This window comes from Perna viridis, chromosome 10, assembly GCF_037379345.1.
Source record: "Perna viridis isolate PV_CMFRI_1.1 ecotype Kerala chromosome 10, ASM3737934v1, whole genome shotgun sequence".
NCBI lineage: Eukaryota > Metazoa > Mollusca > Bivalvia > Mytilida > Mytilidae > Perna > Perna viridis.
This window is the reverse complement of record NC_142454.1, coordinates 39,682,051-39,707,066: the sequence shown is the minus strand read 5'-3', so window position 1 is coordinate 39,707,066 and position 25,016 is coordinate 39,682,051. Positions and strand designations below refer to the sequence as shown.

Genomic DNA, 25,016 nt, shown 5'->3' with positions numbered 1-25,016 from the left:
TGGATGTAATATAGGTTTAAACATTTTACCTGGGATTTCATATATGCGACCATCTTTGTCGTCAGAAGCTACATATTGTCTACTTTGTGATGTTTCTTCTGTCGTGAAACTTTCAATTGGATGTATTTCAGGCCTTTAGCATCTTTCTTTGAATAAAAATCATCTTCTGAACATCTCTGGTATTTTGTCGTCCTCTGTTACTAAAGTAGTGCATGTATTCTGCAATGACTCAGAAGTATCAAGGAAAAATTATTCATATGCGTATAGTTCTTAAAGGTCCTCTGTTGGATTAGGTTCTTTATGGGTTACCAAATTGTTTCCCTCTTTCTTGATATGAACTAGCATAGCTTTGAACATTGCTAACGGTTAGTCCGATCATAGCGTGCATCATTTATAATGTCCTCTGTTCTTGTTTTGATGAAATGTTTTTGAAGGCCGAAATCAGTAGTCGTTAGGAATTTATGGGCATAGAACTGGCCATCCGTTTTACGAGTTCCGCCGTAAAACGTCTTCAATACCCCTGCAACATCACTCACGTCAGCGGCCTCAAAAACTTTTAGTGATTTAAATTGACCGTCTTTCACTTATAAATATTCTTGTAATATTCGAACAGCTATTACTCCTTTCGTAGCCTTTGCATCTTTTTTATCTTAATCAAACCGGTGCCTTCTACTGAAGCGAACCAACATGCCTCAGACATTGTGTTGTTGTCGTCTGCGATTTTTGTATTTAACCTTCCTCTATGAAAACTCCCGAGTTCTCTCCCATGCGGTCATTTGATATAAACCAATGAAATATAGTAACGTTCAGATTCCTCAAAAGAATCATTCAGATATGCAAGAGCTATGTCAAGTAAAGGGCAATCGTTCGAAAAAACGATTACGAAGATATTTCCCTATGTATACATCCCCTAAATAAGAGCTTTATTTTTTTGAAAATGACAAAGTCTCATTTGAGATACTTGTTGATGATAGGGATTCATTATTGTTTTGATTTATATTCATTGAAAGAAATGTGTTCTACATTATTGCAACCATTTTGATTTCTAAGGTGAATAACAGTTGATTGTCTTCCAAATAATTCAAAATGTCTTGTACAATTCATCAGAAAAGTTTCAGCTTAATCTGAAAATAACATTTATTTGAAACTGCTATGAGAAACCTTGACGTTGTTATCATTAGCGACATTGTTTTGCTATGAGCATAGTGTCCTTAAAGGGGAGAATAAACGAAGTAAAAACAAAAGTAAGTGTTGATTTCAAGAGAATTAGTCCCTTATATTAAAAACAGTTCCTTTCCAATTTTTCTATGGAGTTTTGGAACTACAATATGTGTTAACACACATTACTGCCAATGGGGTTACATGAATGTCATCTGAGAGCAAATTATGTAACATAAACAACTAGATACCAGATTTAGGTCAAAGTAAGATACTTCATACAAGGATTGATTGGTTTGACCAACAGGACGTATACCTTGGCAATGAATTAAACAAACATTATGCACTTTTCAGTTTGACTCTATTATGTTTTTTTTTAAAGCCGTTATGGTTAGTTATTTGCAAGTCCAAAACACCATTGAATATTAGCCTAGTGATTGAAAGGTAAACTGTTCTAAATCTTCGTTTCTTTACAACTCTTTTATTCTTGTCGCCACAAGTTAACTGAACATGATCCAAAATGAGAATCCCGCAAAGTGATAACTCGAAGTTCAGAGAACTACAACAAAAACAGTAAATTGTAACCATAATTGTAAAGTCATATAGCAAACAGTTGACGAAAGTGCCAGAGCATGGATAAAGAGAGAGAGCGAGAGAGATAGAGATAGAGAAGAACAGGGACTCACTGTCAGATTGGGAGAAAGTAGTAAGATCTTTGGTGATCGTTGCATTTGCATCCTCGAACGCACTGAATGTGTGATCGACCAAAGTTAATATTCAAAGACGAAGATATTGCAAAATATATCTCTTCCCTTCATGCAATTTTTATTGTTTTCCTGAGTACAAAGCATCTGACAACCTTGCTTTGTATGTAAAGCGCATTACTACAAATGCTTAATAACATAATAAGGAATAATCTGTGTTTCGGGTTATCCTAGATATTAACGCAGTACATCGTCAAGGATACAATCATAGCAAACTATAAGTCTTTAACTGTCTCATTAAATATTCCATTAAGTAGGAAGTTTGTTGATTTACCTCATTTGTATTAGATTCGAAGAGAACACAAGAGTTCATATAAGGAAAAGGACAGAGCAGGATCATCTGTTGTTCAGCTTGTACGGCTGACTTAAATTTTGTCCACAATTAAGGAGGGACAACACAAATGCTGTGAAATTTGTGTAATGGTTTTAACCATACGTGGATTCTCAAACAATCGCTCCGTTGATTTTCATTAAATTTGAACGTTTGATTTTTCAACAAAATGTACTAACTTTTCCCATGATATGTCAATACGTACACTACACAGCAAAAGATAAAGTGTCAGTTTGTTGTAATTACTCGTTTTGTCACTTTTTCTCGAGTAAAACGCTCTTTTGCCAAGAGTTATTCGGCAATATGGTTCCTGTAACTAGTTCTGGCCTATGTGTGTCGTTCCGGAAAACAAACTCCCTTTGGTCACTCAGAAAACTGCTGTAAAAATTATAATTACAAAAAAGGATAATCGTAATTTCAATATTACGAAGTAAAATAAAAATTGTAATCGGGCAGAATTGTGTTGATATTTGCACCTGACAAGTTATGTCAAAGATAAAGGCATACAGCCCTACTAGTACAGATAATCATAACGTCTCATGGAAACCTTTTTATCATTTTGACTTTTGTTCCGAGTTATTGACAGAAACTTGTGTATACGTCATGAAGGTAAAACTATCTTTTACATAACCGGCAATGAATTAACCTCGAATTCTTTACCACTTGCACTATTTAACGAAACATCCTAGAAATACATATATGTTTTTTTTTTTAAACATGAAAATGAGTACCTACTTTGAATATTACCAATTAGATCATCAAGTTTCGATTAATTCACTCAAGGACATAACATTACAGGGCTTTCGTGCATGGTGTTTTTTTTGCTCTTAAAAATCGAACAGTTTAGTACGGAAAACAGAAATATTATACCACAATCATTCACTGAAATGACTTTAAGTAAATTTGATGAAAACACCTCTATTCCAACTTCTTTAACTGAACAAAAGTTAAAACCGGAATCAGTTTGCTATAGTCTTTGTTAAAATATCCGTTTTGAACGACCTATAAAAATATAAATAAAACAAAATATTCATTTTTTTTTACCGCTTTACATTATATATATATTGTAAAATACAGTTGTTACGGTGCTTGAAGTATATTTGTCCCATATATATTTATATTTCATTTGCATCACTTTTATGTTGTAGTTTTACCCTACTACCGTTGATTGACCGTATATTTCTGTATGATATCCAGAAACATGGGAATATCTACATCAGACTATTTGCATATTTTTTACATTCTAAATCACGGTTAGCCGATTTGTCATTTCATAAATAACTGATTTATATGTATCAGATACCATTCTAGGTACTTTGACTCCATGTACAAAATTACGTTAGAGTACGTTTATCTTGAATGATATTAAAAATAGTAAAAAATGTCCAAGATTAGTGTTATGTCAGGGAAAAAACGTAATTACACAGGCGTCGTATCTACAGCATATATCAAACTATTGGAAGTTCGCCCTTTTATGAGAGATGCCCAATAATTCATTTTTTATATCTACCCGCATGTAACAATATTATTAACACACCTCAGATCTATTTTTAACTTAAGCTAAACCACATTTGCGATAAGCACCGTTTTGGAACTCACTAATTAAACAATATTCGTTTTTCTGTCAACAACGAAATATTCGGTTTTCACCATCAGCATGGGAAAACATTTTGAAAGTTGAGTTTTGTTTTCTTTTCTTAAAGTTTAGTCTTCAACCGGTCTTCTCCATTCCCGAAAAATATCAAGCTTCCCCTATTACTCTGATAATAATGCTCTACTATACCTCTCCACTTGCAAACTGGGGTGTATATAGCGAAAGGGTAGTCCGCCCGTCTTTCCTTCCTTCCGTCCTACCAAATTATAGGGGACCTAGCTCTTATACTTCACTCCTTCTATACCGCTGAATGGGATCGAATGCATCTCAAAAAGAATCTTTATTGCATATGCCCATTGTTCACCTCCTATTCTAGAATTTGATCTCAGAATCAATTTGAGGGTTTTCAAATTGCAAAACGTGGACATTGTCATTATTTTAAATTGGGATAAGGGGGCATCTCTTATCCGCTGCTCTTCCTATACCATTGAATGAAAATGATGAAATTTTCATAGAATCGTAAAAAGACGACCCCATTGTGCATCTCCCATTTTAGAATTTGGTCCAAATCAAGATGGCGGTTAAAAGGTGCAGATTATCAAATGGGGGTGTGGGAGTATCAAGTTAGTGAGTATTGCTCACAGTTATGCTAGTTTGCTTCAATACCATACGCTGAAAAATTGTTGTTTTAACACACCCACCTTCATCTCTACGTTTTAAAATATTTAGGAACATTTCCTTTCAACTTTAAGCTTGTATATGTACATAATATGTAACATATATACTAAGCTTTATACATTTATCTTATTTACTAACCTAAAAATTTCAAACATTTATATTTGAGAAATGTGTATTTATAAGCAAATCCTAATTACACTTACCTCACAATACTAATTATTTAAATTATTGAAGCAAAGGGTTATAAAGCCCCATATGAATGTAAGGGAAACATAAGTGCGAAAGTATTCTGAAATTATAAGTTAAACCAACATATAATTGTATGTTCATCGCGATGTCTTATAAAAATGAACGTTCTTTTCAAATCAGAAAAAAAATCATTTTAAATATGTTATGTTAACATTGGTGTCAATCACTGCCTTGCACTTATGCTGATGGTTTTTTCTTGATTCACATGTAGGTGAAAATCACTAGAAAGGATTCCGTAATAGACCTGTCGGTTTTGACTGAAGCTATGGACGGGCAGGTAATATAACAACTGCAATCACGATTCTTAAAAAGTTAAATCCAACATTGGATAATTATTTCTTATTTGCAGTGTTAAGGATTAATTTGCTTCAAAAGGGTTATCATGTTGAAACTGGTGCAAACAAACAAAGTATAAAAATAAAAAGGAAAACAATATGAAAATAAAAAGGAAACAATTACAAGTTAAAATTATAACTAAGACGAGGCCATGTATCTGATCAGACGTCAAGATCAAAGATAATGAGTATATTATATTTTTTGCTTTTTCGTGCTTTTTGTTCACAGTTTATAATATAGCCATCAAAGCCAAAAATGTAGGGTCGCAATGAAATGTAAAATGCAACTATTGCATTTTGTTATGAAATAATGAAACTAAATTTTCGCTACCGAACGATATAAAAACATGTATGGGTCTATTTATAGACCTCCCTGTTTAATACACTGATTTGATCTACTTGTCTTCTATTTTATTTTTACTAAAAGTTATTGTTTTTTGTTATTTCATAAGTTTATATCGCTGTTTTTATAAAGATATTATTTTTTATTTTCAAAGTTCCAAAACCGTATACGCAACTTTCATGTAGATCTAGAAATTTGTATTAGATAATGATACGTTTTATTGCAGATTCAAGACCATACAAGACTTCGTAAGTAGAGACAGACTTGGTAGAAATACCATCTATTAAATGAATGAATTTTTTAGTAAGCTAAATACAGAATATGCGTAGGGTAAGCAGAACTCTTAGTGATACTCATTGATAATACTTTGTTTCCTGTATGTTGTTGGTTTCCTCAGCTTTAGTTAGTGTATGTAATCTAATTTATTGTTATAAGCCAGAGTTTGTGTGTTTCAAATTTTATGTTCAGGACATATTCTTGGATTTTGACGTATTTGAACTATCACATTGTTGACGCTTCGATATTTTCTGCCGATATATTCTGCCGATATTTTCTGCCGATATGTTTTATACATAAAGCTAATATAAAACTAAAATATTGCATCAAAGTTAAACATAAAAATCAAATTTAATCCTTTCAGCGGGTGTTTCTAGAAAAGGAGAGGACGCTGACCTTACCGGTGCACTAGGTCCATGCTCCCAGTGTTTAGTGGTGTCCGAACTGCTCATTCAATTTTGTTACTTTGTATGTATTATTTTGGTTATTTTATGTTCTTTGTTGTATCTGTTTTTCCATGTCTGGTCTTTTTCGTGGATTACTTTCTTTTGATTTCCGATGGAATCTTGGTTCCCTTGATTACTCTTTCAGTTGATGCCTAATTGCCTCCTTAATGCATAATTTGCAAGAAATATTAAATTCATTTTGTACAATTGTGCATCCATTGCTATCGACAATTATATGATCATGATGAATGCAGGATACATATAAATATACTTTATTTTTAATCACCGATAAAAGTAAACGAAAAAACTACTACTCAAATATTTTAGGCCACCTCCCAATATTTGGTGATCGAGAACAGTTTAAAGAGTTGGTAAATAAGGGGACGTACCAATCGTATGACAACCGAGTTTACTTTGCTGGACCGTGTATGGCTGGGAAAAGCTCTTTAGCAAGTGTTTTTATTGGAGTGGAAATTCCAAAGTCGTGGAATTCAACAAATGGGCTTTTTATTCATTTTGGCAAAAATGGAATTGACCTAGCTGACAAAAAAATGGTCCCATTATTTAGGGTAGGTAACAGTTGTAGGTTTGTTGAATGGTAAAGTTCAGTAAATTTATCTGTACCCTCAGCAATTTTTTTTTGGTGGGCATTAAGGACTATAATGATTGCTGAAGGAATTCGAAGGGTTTTAGTCAAATTGAAGAGGTTCTTTCAAAATCAAACACTGTTAGCGCAAATTTCTTTTAACCGCTGTTTGGGTTTAAATGAAATTTCTGGGAGTTTTGGCATTCTATGTCGGTCGACTCCAAAGATGGTTAAGTCAACACAATGGTCTTTTATGGGAAAACCTCGTATGAACAAGACCTTATATATCGGTTAAGGATGTTCAGCATATTAAATATATTTTGTCTAGCCACTATCACAAACATTTAATATTTTCATTAAACAAACACCCTAAAATCTTTGTGAAGTTCTTTTTTATTCCTGTTATTATTATTTTTTTTAATTTTTAATAGATATAACCTACCTACACAAAATCTCAAAATCAAGAAAAATCCTGTTACCGCCACATTTTCAAATCATTATTTCTCATAAATTAGCACACTGGCCCATTATTTGTTTCTTGTTATATTGTTTTAGCGTAAAAGATCTTAAAATATATCACAACCCTATGAAATCCTGGTATTCGTAAATAGAACAGCGAACATTTATTAATGTATCGTTTTGTTTACAAATTTGCTGAAATACTGGAGACAAAACCCAGATGTTAATAAAGAAAACGTTTTGTTTTCTGTACTCCGCGTATTGTGATTTTTTTTTCTATTCCGAACATTGCTTTTCGCCTGACAGAACTCACATTGATTCATTCAGATAGTATAGCCTTATCAAATTATTTAAATTGAACGGAATTGTATTGGATATAAATACTGTTGTATCTTAATTGTATTTGAATGACAAAATCAAAAATGGACTTTAAAATGATTCATGTACATGTATCTTATATTAATACTATTTTGCTACTGTTATGCACAATATTTACCCTCAACCTCAATTATACAAGTGGACTAACTAATTCCAAACATTTCTTGTTGCAAAAACATCAGTTAGACTGAACCCCAATGAATATATATCAAATAAGCATTTATATAACTCACTACAGAAGTTTTATGGTCGTCATCATGAACTCGTGGATCGTTATGGTGTATCCAGTATCCATCTGCACCATAAAAATTGATTTTTTCAATTTGTCATAGTTTCCTTTCCTCGTCCTGGTCTTGACTTTATATGAGCAACTCGGCGGGTGTTTATAGAAAAGCAGAGGACACTGACACTTACCGGTGTACGTTGTCCATGCTCCCAGTTTTTAGTGGAGTCCGAGTTGATCATTTACTTCTGTTACTTCGTATGTATTATTTCAGTTATTTTATGTTCTTTGTTAAATGTTTATGTTTTCCATGTCTGGTATTTGTCCCTGGATTTCCATTCCTTTGATTCCCGCTGGAATGGTTCCCTTAATTACTCTTATTGAAATGGAATTTTAATAGGATATGATGGACAAAAGGAGAATAATTTCAAAACTATTACAAGGAAATCTAGATGTAAATACCAAACTGAAAGACAAACCTGGTTACAATGAACATCATTTAGAAGATGATCAAGAGAAAACAGGTAGGAAAACTCAGCGCAATCCGATAACCGGCGCTTCTCACTCCAAAAATTCGGAAGAAAGATTAGTAAAAAAACTCACAGAACAGGCAACAAAAGACATACCAGAAAAAGAGCAGGAAACAACAAGTAGTATTCTAAATAGACCAAGTTGTACAGGAAATAAACCAACAAGAGCCATTTAAAGTAAAACCCCTCGATTTAAAGAAGGACATCAAACAGCTGATTCTATCCGCGAAGTAATATTAACTGAGATAAGAAACGGGTCATATGAAATAAAGATAGCCCCCTCAGATCTCGTTGATTTTGGGGGACAGAGGTGTTTTGACATGACGCACCAACTGTTTATCCAACACAAAGGGACGTTTGTACTCTTGTTTGATGGCAGTAAGGGGTTGTGGATAGGATCGGACCAGCCTGATATCAGGGCAATAGGTAAGTTGCCATAAAATAAGTTTATAAACATATCAGTGTAGAAATCGAGTATTTCACTATGAGAAACGAAAAACATGCTACTTTGGCGAATACTGGTCACGTGAAATACATGTGAATCAAGCTTCGAATGAAATTAATTTTGAGAACTGTGCATGAATGGAATTTAGGGATTTCCACGTGAAGTTCACTTGACATTAACATCATGTGAAAAATTAAACATGAATTTCAACCCAAATTGAACGTGAACTCTATCATAAATTTAACTTGCTCGTTTCAGGTGATTATCACATAGAATGTATGTGATAACGAGAAATAATTTTAATTTCATTATTTACACATATAACTGCAGAATAATAAGAATATATAGCAATACCGACGGTGTTAACCAGAAAAAAAAATCTATTTATTGTAATATTGCTAATTCAGCACGGTTGAAAATTCAATTTTGGTACTCGCGCATTCGTGCCTAGAACACATAAAGATTTAACTCATCTAGGCGTTCTTCGGCACTCGTGTTCCTATTTTGGTTATTAACTCTTTCCAATTATTGATCCTATTATTATATAATATATGAGACGGGAAATGATAGGAGGTTTGGGTTGTTATCGGGGAAATCTGTTTAAAAAAAGTTATTTGTATGAAAATAATATTTATCATATAATTAATTAAAAATGTAATAATCTAATGGTGATAAAATGGGGAATAGGAATTTTTCTGTGGGGATGACGGAATTCTCTATCAAGAATGGAGTTTGGGGATGGGATATGCAGTACTTGTATAGGGAAAACTTTTCATTCTATAGCATGGGGAATTTGGATTTTAAATGGGGGAACTGTTTAACAGTTATTTGTATGAAAATAATATTTGATTCAATTAAAAACGTGATTTAAAAAAGTTAAAACTGAATTAAAATATGAAAAATAAACTGTTTGTGTAGTTATTCAACAAAAGAAAATTACAATGGCGATTAAATGGAGAAGGGGATTTTTTCTATGGGGATGGCTGAATTCTCCATTGAGAATGGTGATCGGGGATGGACCATGGTGTTAATTAGAAGCTTTACTATTTGGAGCTTTAAATCTGTAGAAAGCACACTACCATTTGTATCATTGTAGTCCATGTTCGAGATATGAAACCCTCTTGCAGTCCTATATGGACATTTTTCTCATAAAATGTACCATGTATAATAAAAATGAACAATCTTCATGTATAAAATTCAATATTTCCCTTTTTAAATAATATGGATGGTTTTGCATCAGTTACAATAGCCAATAACTTATTGTCATATTTAGAGGAATAAATAAAAAGAAATACTGTATTACCTTAAGATTGAATATATTATACCCAAACTTTATTAAATTTTATTATTGTCATACTCCCATAAAAAGTTTTTGCAATGTACCATGTATACCATGGTTTTACACTTTTTTTAAAGAGCTAAACAATTTCGAAATTTAGCATATTTAATGCGTTATGAAATTCTTATACAGTTGTGTATTTTTATCATCCTGGAACATGGAAAATGTTTTCCCCATGATCCATATACTACAAAAATAGACATTTTTTATATAAAATTTGCTTTATTTTCATATTTAGAGGAAACATATGGTATAATATCAGTCAAACATTTTACCCCAACCTTATTTAATTTCAATATTTTTATACTTAAATGTACCATATATAATGAAAATGGACACTTTTCATATCAAAAATTCGTTTTGGGGGCAATAAGAATGCATCACATTCATTAAAATAGCTTATTTACTTTAAAATTGAGCCTATTTCATTAATGCTTTATGAAATTCTAATATTTTTATTTTCCTGAGACGAAAAATGTGTTCCACATGATCCGTACACAACAAATATATATTTTATATATTATTTTCATATTTAGAGGAATAAGATGGTATTCCATCAGTCAAAAATACGTAATTGCTTAAAACAATTGTATTATAACAAAACTTTATTAAATTCTAATTTTTTCATATTACAAGACCAATGTAAATGTATTCGCAATGTACCCTTTATAATAAAAATGGACAATTTCATATCAAATATACAATATCTTCTTTTTCAGACAATCATGATGTTATTGCTTTATCTAAATTAGCTACATAACTTCAAATAAAGTATATTTACCAATACACTACAAAATTGTGCTATTTCAATTCTCCTGGAACAAGTCAAAATGTATTAGCGATGATCGAAATACAATAAATATGAATTTGTTTTCACATAAAAATTACTTCCTTTCATATTCAGAGGAATTATATATCACTTGTGTTTATTCATTTATAATACACTATAATGTAAGAGTAATCAAGGGAACCGAGGTCATAGCGGTAATCAAAACAATGTAAATAAAGATCAGACATAGAAAACAGACATACACAACAAAGAACATAAAGTAACTAAAATCATACATATAATTGGAAAAGGTAAATGAGCAACTCGAACTCCACTAAAAAACTGGGAGCATGGACCAGGTGCACCGGTAAGGTAAGCGTCCTCTGCATTTCTAGAAACACCCGCCGAGTTGCTCAAAAAACGTCAAGTCTGGGGTAGACGAAAGAGAAAAGGAAAACTATGTACCGTTAAATAAATCAGTTTTCATGATGCAGATGGATGCACCATAAGGATCCACGATGTCATGAAGACGACCATAATTTTCTGTAGTGACGACTTCAATCTTGTAGCAACATAACCCCGCTCCAGAACCCTATTTGTTAGAATTCTAGTGCGATACAAAAAGTCTGCGTAGTCTCGACAATCTCTGGCATAACGTATACGCAGGTGCTGAAGGGTGCGATTATAGCAATCATCATATTACGATGATTCAGAACAGACATAAACAATCTATTATATTAGTTTCGTTTCCGAAGTTAAATTCCAAAATATACCTATAATATAGATTGATACTTCCTTCGAACACGATCATTCTTCACGCAACGTGTTCCGTATGGCTTTGGCGTATCATGTGCTTCGTGTGCGTGTTTCGTATTTTTCCAGTTCGTGGGATTCAGGAGGTGTATGAATGTTTTTAGGGTGTGCTGCATAAAATTGGTGGGGAAATTTTGACTCAATAAAAAACAGGGTCGCTATTTCTAAAAATAGAACAAAGAAGTCAGACAGAAGTTTCCAAATACATGTATATCCTATTTTTAATGGTATTCCCTTCCAAAATCTTCTCCCCGGAAACTATCAGAACTAAACTTAGTATGAATGTTCCTTATGGTGTTCTACATAGATTTGGAGTTAGATTTTTTTTAAAAACACTACCACCCTTACTAAAAAATTGAACATAGGAATCGGATAGAAGATTTAGGTTAAAAGTGTTCAGCATGATGAGACCTATCTCTGGGCAAATTATCGTTTTAATCTGTTGGGGTTATTGCCCTTTCTCGACGTTTTTCCCTATTTTTATTGTTAATTCTTTTAACAATTTTCTCCTCTGAAACTACCGGACCATTAAGATCTTGGTATGTTCGTTTTTTTATGTTTTCAGCCAATTCAAAGAAAACTATGTTAGATCAGGAAAAATATCTTACTGCTGTAGGGATCAAAGTTGTCGGACAACTCGTTAGAATCATTGGCCTTGAAAGGCGAGAAATGTTTTTTTTCAGCCAATAGTTTCGAAAACTATAAAAGATAGAAAGAAACGCTTACCCTACCGATGCACCTGGTCCATGATCTCAGATTTTAGTGGAGTCCGAGTTGCTCATTTGCTTTTGTTACTTTGTATGTATGATTTTAGTGACTTTTTGTTTCTTGTTGTGTATGTTTGTTTTCCGTGTCCCTGGATTACATTCTTCTGATTACCGCTATAACCTTGGTTCCCTTGATTGCTCTTTCAATTGATGGAATAATCCTTATGATAAATCCAACCAAATTCTTCGTGATTTGTTAGAGTTCTTGCATTTGAAAGATAAACATTTAACCATGTAAGCAATTCAGGCTTTTGGGAGCCTCTTGTTAATTTTTGTTTGTAAAATTGAGTGTTTGTTACTTTAGGTTTGTACAATAGAATCTAGGTGCATCCATGTGTCCTTTCTTTGGCTCTAAGTCATATAGACTTATCATTGCAAATGATGCTGAATTAGTTCCATTAACACGATAATCTCATATTGGCTGGAACAGGGGTCATTCAACCAACCTTTATTATAAATATATTTTAGATTTCAATTTTAACACATGAGTAAGATTGTGTTCCATTTTAACCATGCTTTCAAATTATGTATGCTAGCAAAAAGTCTTTAAAGGGGTTGTCGGTGTATACTCTGTCGTGATGGTCTACGAAATTAAGGAAGTTTCAATGGATATTTTGGGGAGAAGAAATTACCTTTTAACTCTTTGGCTATAATTTTATAATACAAACTATGAACCATACACTCTTTCAAAATCTATAAATTGAACTTTTTAATATTAAATGCATCTTACTATTTGTATGACTATTTTTTGTAATGGAAAACTTAGTTTATACCAGCTTTTTTTCACGTCAGTCACGGCTTTTGTTATTTCTTTAATCCCGTGTACAAAGGAATATCTTTTATCACTTTAGATACCATTATCCATTGGGTTAACTCGGTACTATTATGCTGTAGTTTTGGAGAAGATAAGATGCCAATGGTTTTATTTGGAGCCACTCATAGGGACAAAGTTTCAGAGGTATTTTCAATTTATAAGTATTGTCACATCTAACTTTAATAACTGCTATTGTTAACTACTGATATAATAAAAAGTCTCCTCTAAATCGTTTAAAGGTAGCTTTCAGATGACGATTCAAAACATTAGGTTTGGGGATTAACATATTAAAATGCTGAGCGGAGTAACACTGATTACTATTTAGGGTTAGATTTTTTAAAAGAAAATTGATTTCAAGCAAAATATTTTTTACCAATGTGAGGATACATACTTTTTTTTCTAGTTGAAAGGGAAATCTGTCATACCTTTCTTTCGCCAATCACGCATCCATCAAATGGATGTACGAATGTGGTTGTGTGTTTTATCACCGAATTATACAAATATATAAGCGAGAATGATTAACAACTTGTAAAGTAAACACATGCTTATGTCTTAAAGAACAGGTTATAAATTCAGTAAAATTCAGAAACTGCTACTAATTTTGACAGGATGAGGATGAAATCAAACGTCAAGAATATATTTCTGAATTTACGAAGTTGTTCAGCACTCATAAACACAAAATGCATATCCAGTACAATGATGTGTTTTTCTTGAACGCAACTGATCCAAGAGATCCTGAAATTAAGCGGCTACAAGACAAGCTGGTGGAGATAGCTATTAGTCAGCCAACTTGGGGACAAAGGATGCCTGTAGCATGGGTTCCACTAGAGATGTCAATTACAGATATTCGGTCAAAAGGCTTGTCAGTTCTACGGAAGACAGAAATCGTAGACACCAATGAGATGAATGAAGACCTAGCATTGACTCCTGAGCAAATGGAATATTTTCTTCGTGTTCAACATTCAATTGGAAAATTTATGTACTTCGATCATCCGGAGTTAAACAACTTTGTGATCATACAACCAACAGCAATGGTTAATGTTCTGAGGTCTTTTGTGACAGATGAATTATTTTGGCCATGCGATGAACGCATGCAACGAACATTTGAGCGCCTAAAAGTGTCAGGTCTTATCGACAAAGAAGATTTGTATGCAATTTGGTCAATGGAGCCGTTCAACAGGATTCTTCCAACAGATGATTATAAAGATTTCATCATTAAATTGCTTATTCATTTAGACATTTTGGTGGAACGTAGAACATTTAGAGGGGACAAATCTAGAATCGACACTTATTTGGTTCCTTGCATGGTGAAAAAAACCGCCCCTAAATATATGCTGAACAGTTCCGAACTAAAAGATAAGTCGATTCATCTCTCATATGATCTGAAAAACCTTGCAATTCCATCAGCACTTGCGTTCAAACTTATAGCATCTGTAATAAACATTTGGACACTCAAAACAATGAACGAGGGAACGAGTCTCTTCTTCCAAGCTGCCATTCTCAATGTTGATGATCAGTGCGAAATGCGCATTGCGTTGCAAGAGAAGCGAATACTTGTATGTTTAATGCACAAAAAATCAAAGCATTTTATATCACCTGATGTAGCCGCTAGTATACAGGAATGTTTGAGTTTGGCTTTAGTGAGAGTAATCGAGTTTTATCAGCGTAGCTTTGGAAAGTACAAAGCAAGGACAGACATATCGTCTCTGTACGATATGGAATTTGGAGAAATATGCCAAAACAATGACATTTGTATGATTCCTGTAGAGAGGACCGAAATAATTGATCAATGGACCTGCAAAGAAGGTTACAAACACAGCACAAAATGTGTCTCATACTGGAATTTTAAAAAGGTAGTTATGTAGATTAATTGTTAATGTGTCGATTCCACTATTATTCCATTTAACTTATTTAACGTATTAGTCATTTGTATACTTGCTTTGTAGTTATGATTTTCTCATGAAATTTTCGCATTTCTAGATAGCTTTATAAGCATCAAAATAATATTGGCTTTCATAATTTCTGTAATGTAATCAGACTTTCAAATGCTTGATTTGAACCATAATCATATTCTTTGAAGCCAAAGAATATTTTTGCACCATTTTTCTTTCAAACCTAAATAAGCCGAAAACCAAAGATGCATATTTATATTTACCGATTCGTTAATTGTATTCAAAGTTGATGACATAAGTCATTTTTTATACTTACGATTTTTTATTCACCTTTGTCTACCGTCTTAGTGGCATTTTGTAAAATATTTTAATTCAATGTACTTGCTATTCTATACAAACCTTAATGCTCTCTCTTCGAGGAGAGGAACAACGAAGAGAATGTAAAATTTGTATTTTCTATTCTTATTCATTCATCGGCGACATATTTTAAATACCACACCAGCATTTAAAAAAATGTAGAGGTGAGGATAGCGCCTTACTATTAGCAATGTGTCACAAGATAATGCGTTACGCATATTAGGTATATGAAATATGATATGAAGCTTCGAAGAAAATGTTTACTGATCCAATTATACATCCTTGACAATGAAACACGCAGCTAAAAATGCCATGTTAGTTTCATTGAATTACACTATTCCAATAATCCATATAAATAAAACAATGCTCCCTATTTTTAAATGGATTCCGGGTTGCTCATGAACTTCGGCTTCTTTTTACGTGTCATTTGGTTGTTTTGTGTTCTTTGTTTTGATGCTTTATGAGTCAATTTTCCTTGTTGTGTAGTTTTTTTCTTTGGAATATATTCGTTTGTTTTTCACTCAAATTTTGATAATCTTGATTACGCCGAATGATCATTGTATAACTAATTTTACCTTTGTTAGGTTAATACCTCTTCACTTTTGCATGTTTGATTTCAGATTAGACAAGAATGTAAACCATTGCTATGTACAGGTGAGAATTGCCTACTTTTAAAAAGTATTTACCGTATAAGCTGCTCTTCTGGCAATCATTGTTGTTGGCATGTATAATTATTACTATTTACACATGCATCGAAATAATTTATTTGGGATTTGTCAGCTGTCAAATTTTCTAAAACAATGATGACGAATTGACAGGTTTGTTAAATTTTATACCGTCTCCACACTATTTAAATTGTGAGTAAGGTGGCTCAGTAATTGACTTTGGTGGCACTACATTGCGATTGAAACTGTATTTGAAAATACAAATTGCCTGTAACTTTGATGATACAAAATGGAAGTTAAGGAAGCTTGAAGGAATTGTTCTAGATAAAGCCTCTACTAAAAATCCATTTGGTTGAAATTTGCTTTTGTATACAAATGTATATCTAATTGTTTAGATAATGTTAAGAGGGACCTCCCTAATAGATTTAATGCTTGGTCCGCTTTATCAAATGATATGGCAACATGATTTTGTAGTTATATCAATGAAAGATGGTGGTCGCATTAGGTGTTAAGGCATTTAATTTATTTGGCTTGTTCCGGTATGAGGTTACATAATGTCTTTATAGATGGTTTTCTTCCTTACACACAAAAACCTCTTGGCCTTCATCACATTAGAACCAAATTTTATTCTATACCTCTCACTCAACTACACTCCCTTTACAAGACAAGTCTTGACACTCCTGTTTCTGATCCCACCTCATCATTATACAGACTAGTTGCCATCATTTTGGATATTGGTTTCCACAGACTCTTTAAACCAGTTTGTTTTAAAATTCACGATGAAGAAAAACGGTCAATTCTTCCACTACCGTTTGTCCACAAAGGTATAGATGCAATTAATTTAGCTAACATCCTCCATCACAAAAAATTTACAAACAAAATTCTCCTATATTTCAAAGACAAATCCATACCAATTGTTTCATATTCCTATACTTCACCCATTGCATCCAAAATTTTCAATTATAAAAGCCTATTGCAGAACCTCGACATTGAGGACTTCAAGGATAAACCACCTGACTGTTCGTGCAAAAACTCCATTCAAATATGGTCCTTCTGGTCACGTCGTTACGAGAGATATAGGTTACAGACCACCAATTCAACCAATGAGCATTTGGAACGTACGTAAAAATAGTCCTACGCAGAAATTACCCCTGTTCCTCATAGTGCTGTGAAAAAAGTTCTCATCTTATTTAAAAAATTTAAACAGTTTCTGAAAGGAAAAACATTTCTGTACATTTTATAGGTGCATTTTGCTTCTTGTGATGTGACGCCTAATCTCCATAATGATTTTTAAATATACCCCTATCTTGTGAAAACACTGGGATTTCCCATGCTATTTATAGACCCTTCACTTCCGGTGACCAATACTGCACTGCAAGTCTGCTAACCCCACATGCCATTCTGAGGATTGTGAGCTGTCATATGTAGAATCATGCTGATATATAGTCCTCTGCAGGTTAAAGTTAAGGTAAAGTCCAGAGAAGCCATTGAATATTGTGAAATTAGCATAGAAGCCTATGGGAAGTGGAATTAGTGGTTTTTAGCCTTAAGATGAAGCCATGGCAAAATGAAAAGTTTCTTGAAATAGCTTTAAACTACTTGAAGATCTTGTAAACTTTGCTATGAGAGGAATACACTACAAAAATCCTTCAAAATATGCATTTCTTTAAGTTATAGGTCCAAATTATGGAAAATTGGTCTTTTTGGCTGATTTTTATGTCCTATCTTGTAAAAAGTGTAGAAAATTTAGTAAAAATATCAAATATTAAACTTTGAGGGCTATATTTACCTAAATATGGTGGTAATAAGCACTTGAAATCAAGTTTTGTGTAGATTTGAGCAAAAATTAGGTTAGAAATGAGGAAAAACTCACTTTCATTACTGCGGTTAAGGCCATATAAGCATTCCCCTATGGCAACATGGAAAATCCATTATTGAGTACTTTTTTTTGCTTTAGGTGCCCTTTACTGGTCATGTTTTAATGTGAAAACACTGTATTTACAAATTTAAAGCCAAATATATCACCTTTTGTGAAAATTTAAAGATTTAGGATTTTTGACATGTGATCAAGAAAAAGGGGGAGGCATGTCAGAAATAAATTTTTAAAAATAGACCAATTTCTCAGAAAATGATTACTTTTAAAACTATCTCTTTATTAATATTGTTAAAAAACAAGTTGTGATTGATTTTTTTTATTTGAAAAGTCAGAAAAAGTTCTTTGCAAATATTTAATGCATTTAAGTATGGTAGAATATTGTCACTTTTTTGCTCGCGCAACTTGGTTACCCTATATTTAAAAATCAAATATTTAAAAAAAGTACTTTTCACATTTCACTGAAACTTTGCAAATGCATTCAGTATGTGTGTAGGAAGATACCTGTATAGTTATTTATTTTTTCTAAGACAAAAAGTGACTGTTTAGGTTACAGACCACCAATTCAACCAATGAGCATTTGGAACGTACGCAAAAATAGTCCTACGCAGAAATTACCCCTGTTCCTCATAGTGCTGTGAAAAAAGTTCTCATCTTATTTAAAAATTTAAACAGTTTCTGAAAGGAAAAACATTTCTGTACATTTTATAGGTGCATTTTGCTTCTTGTGATGTGACGCCTAATCTCCATAATGATTTTTAAATATACCCCTATCTTGTGAAAACACTGGGATTTCCCATGATATTTATAGACCCTTCACTTCCGGTGACCAGTACTGCACTGCAAGTCTGCTAACCCCACATGCCATTCTGAGGATTGTGAGCTGACATTTGTAGAATCATGCTGATATATAGTCCTCTGCAGGTTAAAGTTAAGGTAAAGTCCAGAGAAGCCATTGAATATTGTGAAATTAGCATAGAAGCCTATGGGAAGTGGAATTAGTGGTTTTTTAGCCTATAAGCGTCATCGAAAACGAATCTCTGCGTAATATCCTTTCTAAAGGTCCCAAGTACCGTGAACCACGCTCCATAAATTGGAATTATAACTGGAAAGTTCTTATGGATGCCGTCGAGGACTGTGCAAAAAAATGGATAAAACGAAAACAAGAAGACATTGATTCTCTGTCAGAGTGGCCAAAGGCCGTAGGTCAGTGAGTGCAAAGGCTACATCAGTTTTCAAAGACCCCGACAAAAACATTTTCTACTATACATGACAATAATGTTGTCGTATAAGCAGAAAAGCCCAAAACAACATTGTTTTTGTCTGCAAAACGTTTTACATCCAATGTTTCCTATCAGAGAAAGCCGTAGAAAATAAGAACAATGATAAAACCTATACTGCTACCACACTCTCCAAAGAAGAGACTGTGGAAAACCATAAATCTGTGCTATCCTCTTTTGGTCTCTCTACCAAGGACGGTGATTGTGATTTACCGTCTACGCACTGGATTCCTAAACTCCACAAGAATCCATACAAACAACGTTTCATAGCTAGATCTGCAAAATGTACCACCAAACGTCTTTCAAAACTTCTAATTTCTATACTCACAACTGTCTAAGAGGGTCTGCAGACCTACCACAACACGTATTACTGCCGTAGTGGTATTAATTTAGTGTGAATCCTGAAAAATTCGAAAGATCTACACTCGGCGTTACATAAATAACATACTGTTAAAATTTGAATAAAAATATTTTCTACGACTTTATTGACACCTACCGTCGTTTAAATTGTCTTAAATGACTTGCTCATTCGTTTAGGAACACATTTTAACACACCTATGTTTGTTTTCTAATATACTATAAAATGCATATATACTTTCATTTGATTGTTGGTTATGACATAGATAATAAATTGCTTACAAGATTTGCGAAGACGCCAGATCTGTCATACCTATACAGTAAAAACACAAGCTGAAAAGGACTTAAGTTGTAAACTAAACAACTTTTCATTTTGCAAAATCATTAACATTCACTGAAACATGGTATATGCTCAGTTGTATTTTTCTATTTTCAGGCCCAAGTAATGATCTTCTCCAATTGCATCCATCAGAAAAACATTTTGTCCGATTAGCAAACCTGATAGGTATCCGTCAGTTTGATGATTTTATAATCCACCTTGGGTTAACAAGACAAGAATGGGAAGACATTGAAGATCAATACCATGTGAACGGTCCAGTGGGGAAAAAAGTGATGGCATTGGTAAAGTGGAAAGAAAAGAAAGAATCACATTTCCAGGAAGTTCGTCTTCGAGATACTTTACCAGGAATCAAAAGTGTGGCTAATGTACACGTCCTGTGTCAGGTAATGTAATAGTGCATCTATTTCAACAAATAAATGTTTGTGGCCTTTTAACATGTTTATTGCACAGAGATTTGAATTTTTGCTTCAGAATTCATCCTTTTTGTTTTCAGCATTAATTACAAATAACCCGAAAATCTGCAATAAAGGTAGTTTATCATCAGATTTCAAAGTTACACCTGTCTGCTCTTGTGGAAACTTTCTATTTAAATATGTTCTTTCCGTATGCGTAATTACGGAAGATTTTAACACAACAGAAAACGAAGTTCTCCGTTATGTCCTTTATAATGGTCCCGAGTACCATGGACTGTGCTCCATAATTTGGAGTTAATACTTTATATCTGCATGAAGAAAACTAATTATAATAGAAAAGCAAAGGACTCTTACCCTACTGATGCACCTGGTCAATGCTTTTCAAGTTTTTTGTGGATATCGAGTTGCTCATTTACTTTCTTTATTTTTTTATGCATTATTTAGTTACTTTATGTTCTTTGTTGTGTAAATCTGTTTTCCATATCTAGTCTTTGTCCCTGAATTACTGTCTTTTGATTTCCGGTAGAATCTTTGGTCCCTTGATTTCTCTTTTTAAAACATTATGGATGATGTGGAGGACTATGCAAAAAAAATGATAAACGAGACGACACTGAATCTCTGTCATCTGGGTAAAGGCTGTGAGGTCCTAAATTTCGATACCCATGAGAATTTAAAAGTTGGTCAGTGAGTGGCAATGCTACATCAGTTTTTAAAGATATTGTGTAGCAAAGAAAAGACAGTGTCTACTATACATGACGTATCAGCAAGATACAGTATTCCAATGTTTATAATCAGAGGTACGCGTAGAAAATAATAACAGTAGTAAGACCTCTACTAGTACTGCTACCACACTCTCAAAGAAGAAAAAGTTAAAAAAAAACACACACTTCATTAATGGATCTGCAAAATGTACCATTAAACCTCTATAAAACTCTCACAGTGGGTCACCAATCTGACCACGACAACTATAACTCCCGTGATGGTAATAATTCAATGTGTATCCTAACAGAAATCTTCTGGAAACCCTCAAATCGAGATACTTATCATTATTTAAAGGATATAATATACACTGTGAAAGCAGCCTCATATTTTGATTTACATTTAGGGATTGGTATAAAAGGAAACCTATTGACCAAACTATTCAAAAAACGCAATGATTTTTCATGCCATATTGTTAAATTCCCTTTCATCTGTGGAAACATCTCTTCGTCACCTGCATTTGGAGCTTTCATATCACAACTCACACGTCATGCCAAAGCTTGCTGTAACTACAATGAATGTTCTAATAAAGCGTCTTGTTGCTACAAGATTGAATTAATCACTAAAGAGGTTTTAACGGGCGTTATCAGGAAATCATGAATGTGGTTTTCCATTTCCACCATGAGAACCGATTTGTTGAACGTGTCATAGTTTTCCTGTCCTCTTTCGTCTACTCCAAATTTAACTTTATTTAACAGCTCGACGGTTGTTTTTAGAAAAGCATATGAAGCTTACTCTACCGGTGCACCTTGTTCATACTCCCGTTTTTCATTGAAATCTGAGTCGTTCATTTAATTTTGTTTCTTTGTTGATTTGGTTATTTCATGTTACATGTTGTGTTTGTCTTTTTTCTCTTACTTGTCTTTACCCCTGGATTACATTCCCTTGATATACTCTAGAACCTTGCATGTGGTTTCCTTGATTACTTTTTAATACAAAAACAAAACAAAAAAATAACTAAATAAAACGCACATGGACAAAAAAAAATAAATGGAAGACGGAATCCTCTACAATATAGGAGCATGAACCAGGTGTACCAGTAGGATACGAGTCCTATACCTTTCTGGATATGCCCACCGAGTTTTAAATATTCGAGTCTAATTATGGAAACCATATTAATAAAGTTTTTAAAAGGACAATCCAAATCGTAATGTTATAAACATAATAAGATGGTTATATAATAGGTGCGTTGTAATATGTTAAACAATACAAAATATAGTTGTTTTTTTTTTATTTTTAAAGAATAATTTCCATTACTTGAAGTCTTCTTCAAATCATGGATTCCCAATAAGAAAATGGTGAGATTTTTCAATATGTATTCGTATTTTGTTTGTGTTGAATTTATTTTGTTTGTCTTGTAATTTAGTCTGTTTTATTTTTCATTCTATTTTTGTTTGTTTGTTGGTTTGTTTGGGTTTTTTTGTTTTTTTTTTTTGGTTTTGTTATTTTTGTTACTTTATTGTTTTGGAAACTACGAAATTGACATGCCTTTGTTCTCTGTTTACTTATTTTTGTATCTGTACTATGATTTAAACAAATCTTTTTCCTATATGTTTACAGATCTTGAGAGAGGACTTGTTTTTTGACAGGTGAGTTTATGTATTTGTGCATTAGTGAAAATAATACAATACAGTACAATGTATTAAAAGCGATATTTCAGTAACGAGACATAAATACACACAATACATCATTTTGCGTACATGATTCCGTTATAATCCCAATCTTATTAACAAATGTCTTTTGGTGCATTTTGATTAGTCGATCACAATCTACGACCTCAGTACTGACTGTTTCTACAACAGTGCAAATCCCATGTACATACCGCAAATAAACATAGATATGACCACCATCGCTACCACAAAAAAAGCGATTACAGACGTGAAATGGTATTATATGCTTAATTCCATTCATTTTCGACATCTATAATTTTAAAACAAGAATTTAGCAATAAAATATGGTTATCTGAGTTGCCAAAATTAATTTCGAATATTGATGTTATTTACAATGATTTCAGATAGTCGTTTGAGTGCCGCTATTTGTAATGACTATTTTGGGTGTCAATGAGAGTCTGAAAGAAATACAAAAGTTAAAAAAGGCGATAATTACACTTCAGGCGGAATTGAATTAAAAATTGACCTTAAAGATGAAACACTTTTATCCGTGAATTTATTGATGTATACAATTGGACAATTCACTTTCGAAACGGACATAAAAATCCTTCTGACTTATTGTTTCGTGATTGAATTGGCCGATTTATACATCCATAAATTCTTTAATTCTGTCCTTTACAATACTGTAGTATTTTTACTGAGACATCTAAAAACCATATAGATACTTAATATATTTTCGTCCTTTTTGTGTTCATTGTCAATTTTTAATAACAAACTTTTTTTTATAGATAAAGCTGACATTGCTTTTCAAGTAGAACCAAAAGATGTAATTTTAGAACGGCTTTCTGAACGGATGGGAAATTGCGTAATCCAACTAGGAATTGAGCTTGGATTAAGCATCCAAGATGTTGAACAAGCAATATATTGTTGTCCAAAGAACTTGCATGGTCAACTGCTCCATGTTATGAAAAAATGGAAAAGTTCGCGGGAACTTCACCCAACTATCTATAAACTAATGGTTGCTATTCAACGTTGTCAATGTGGTGGACTTCGCTTTTTACTAGAGGAGCTTAATGTAAAATAGAACTGTTTTTACCCATTTTTCTTACGTTTATGAAAGATACTTTCTACCAAATGTATGAACATTCCAATTAAACAAATTATGTAACCTCATTCCAGCCTTTTTGTGTATTCACATAAAAACAAATCTTACAAACAAAAAAGAACGAGAAATAAAACAAAACAATATTTCGTATGTCCAGTAAATATCCACTTTTGTCATCTATGATATTCGGCACAGCAACGATATCTCACATTATACGCTCATTTTAAAAAAAATGTAAATAAAAGGGCACGTTGAAATGAACGATTAACTTAATGTCCAAACCTTATGAATAAAACCAATTCACTAAAACAATACATACTGAAAAAAGGAAATGATTGAACAATCAATACTTCACAAATAAACCACAGACCCTTGCGACCAGGATTTATCACAAAAATATATAATATAATATATACTATTAATATAATAATAACATAATATTAACTCATTTTGTTTCCATATTTGAATTATTATGCGTTTTGGACATGTCCGCTTGCTATTTAATGCTGTTTATAATATGCCCAGATTTTCGTCGTCTCCTTTTTTAACAAAGATAGAAACTGTAAAGGTTTTAAAATTCGAACATTTTTTGGCTACCGATAACTCCGCTTCGTTTTTCTCTTAACAGTATTAAATAGCAAGCGGACATGTCTGGGGACACACATAACTATAATAAGAAAACAAAATGATTTAATAATATTTTTATAATAAAAAATTCCTGGTCCCCTGGTCCTGTGTAAGAAACTGGGAGAAGTCTAGGTTCACCGTTACAGTCAGTGCTAACGCCTATTTAACTGTTAGACGTAAACATAAGTAATATAACTGAATAATAACTGAGTCGATGCCAACAGTTTTAGATCATATATACATGTAATCAAGAGTGAATGTGAGGAATAAATACGCAAAAAACAGTGTATAAGATGACGGGATAAGATTTCCTTGATTTCTAATTTCCTTTCCTCGTTTGTCTACCCCGGACTTGACTTTTTATGAGCTACTCGGCGGGTGTTTCTAGAAAAGCAGAGGACGCTTACCCTACCGGTGTACCTGGTCCATGCTCCCAGTTTT

At 33.0% G+C, this 25,016-nt stretch overlaps 1 pseudogene across 1 annotated transcript; it reads left to right on the top strand.

Annotated features, from left to right (window-relative positions):
• The first annotated feature begins 6,422 nt into the window (after positions 1–6,422).
• On the top strand, positions 6,423–23,766 carry LOC148605729 (uncharacterized; annotated as a pseudogene). Its single transcript, XR_015915765.1, has 8 exons — positions 6,423–6,743; positions 8,221–8,776; positions 13,335–13,441; positions 13,906–15,150; positions 16,167–16,200; positions 20,158–20,444; positions 22,794–22,822; positions 23,632–23,766. The product of XR_015915765.1 is annotated as an uncharacterized LOC148605729 (transcript).
• The last annotated feature ends 1,250 nt before the right edge of the window (positions 23,767–25,016 follow it).